We start from the raw sequence: 1812 nt of genomic DNA on the forward strand, positions 1-1812 counted from the left end.
GCTCTGCCACTCGCTGCTGGAGCTTCTGGCTCTGCTATACTTTAGAGAGAACTTCAGTTTTCCATCACAAGGTTTTACTATCTGAGTTTACAAACAAAGCCTCTGCTTTCAGAGGCATTTCTCACCACTGCTGGTACTAACCAGCTAACTTTGTAAGTTACAACTAACTTTGTTAAGTTCACAAGGGCCAATTGGTTGCAAATACTTTTGGGTTTTTTTTCTTGCCAAAAAGCAGGGATGTGGTAATGAGCATCTCTTATTAGTCACTTCATTATTGTTTGAGGTTCATTTCACACAGCTCTATCCTCTTAAGTCATATTCACCATGCTTTTCATTTTCTGTGTTCAGAGGTTTTGACATCTTGGGGCCTTCCTGACCCAGAAGAGACTGTCCTTCCAGGGTTTAAAATTTACTAAATTTTTAGACAGTGAACTGCTGACTTGTGAGCGTACCTTTTTTATTTAAACTAGTCAACCTAGGGTCCCATAACCTAAGTGCCTTCCTTTATTAGGGTCTCTTAGTCCAAGCCATTATCTACCTGCTCTTATCATCCCAGAATCAGGAAACAGACAAGCAGCTCCTATGCTCCAGGGTCTGCTGAAATTATTCCAACTAGTCATTCCTAAAACTGCTCATCCTGCCTTGCTGTTTCCTTCTAAGGAAACTATAATAAGTCTCCTGTCCACAATTCTTCTCACTCCCTCTGCCTCCTGACTCATTTTGAAGTCTGCCTGTGTGGTTCCTTTACACTGTGGTTCCAGTTTCTAGGGAACTATCCAAGTATAATAACCTTCTTCCTTTTTAATAGTCATTTCCACATCTGAGCATCTTACCATACCAAAAAAAGCAAGAACGCCTTAAAAGACTGATTTAAATCTTTTATTTTTTTTCTTTTAAAATCCTTAAAAAAATTTTTTAATTATTATTATTTTTTTTATTTTGCAATATTGTATTGGATTTGCCATACATCAACATGCATCTGCCACGGGTGTACAGGTGTTCCCCATCCTGAACCCCGCTCCCACCTCCCTCCCCATACCATCCCTCTGGGTCATCCCAGTGCACCAGCCCCAAGCTTCCTGTATCCTGCATCGAACCTGGACTGGCGATTAGTTTCTTATATGATATTATACATGTTTCAATTCCATTCTCCCAAATCATCCCCCCCCTCCCTCTCCTACAGAGTCCAAAAGACTGTTCTATACATCTGTGTCTCTTCTGCTGTCTCGCATACAGGGTTGTTGTTACCATCTTTCTAAATTCCATATATATGTGTTAGTATACTTTATTGGTGTTTTTCTTTCTGGCTTACTTCACTCTGTATAATAGGCTCCAGTTTCAAATTGCTGAAAAATAGTTCTACAATTTTTAGTTGGTTTCTTCCACACAACAATGCAAATCAGCCATAAATATGTATGTATGTGCATATATAAATCGGAGAAGGCAATGGCACCCCACTCCAGGACTCTTGCCTGGAAAATCCCATGGACGGAGGAGCCTGGTAGGTTGCAGTCCATGGAGTCGCTAAGAGTTGGACACGACTGAGCGACTTCACTTTCACTTTCATGCATTGAAGAAGGAAATGGCAACCTGCTCCAGTGTTCTTGCCTGGAGAATCCCAGGGATGGTGGAGCCTGGTGGGCTGCCGTCTATGGGGTTGCACAGAGTCGGACACGACTGAAGCGACGCAGCAGCAGCATATATAAATATTTCCTCCCTCTTCAGCCTCCCTCCCCTCCCCACATTCCACTCCTCTAAGTCATCACAGAGCACCAGGTTGGGCTTCCTGTGTTATTTAGCAAATTCCCACTA

Source organism: Bubalus kerabau, chromosome 2, assembly GCF_029407905.1.
Source record: "Bubalus kerabau isolate K-KA32 ecotype Philippines breed swamp buffalo chromosome 2, PCC_UOA_SB_1v2, whole genome shotgun sequence".
Taxonomy (NCBI): Eukaryota; Metazoa; Chordata; class Mammalia; order Artiodactyla; family Bovidae; genus Bubalus; species Bubalus kerabau.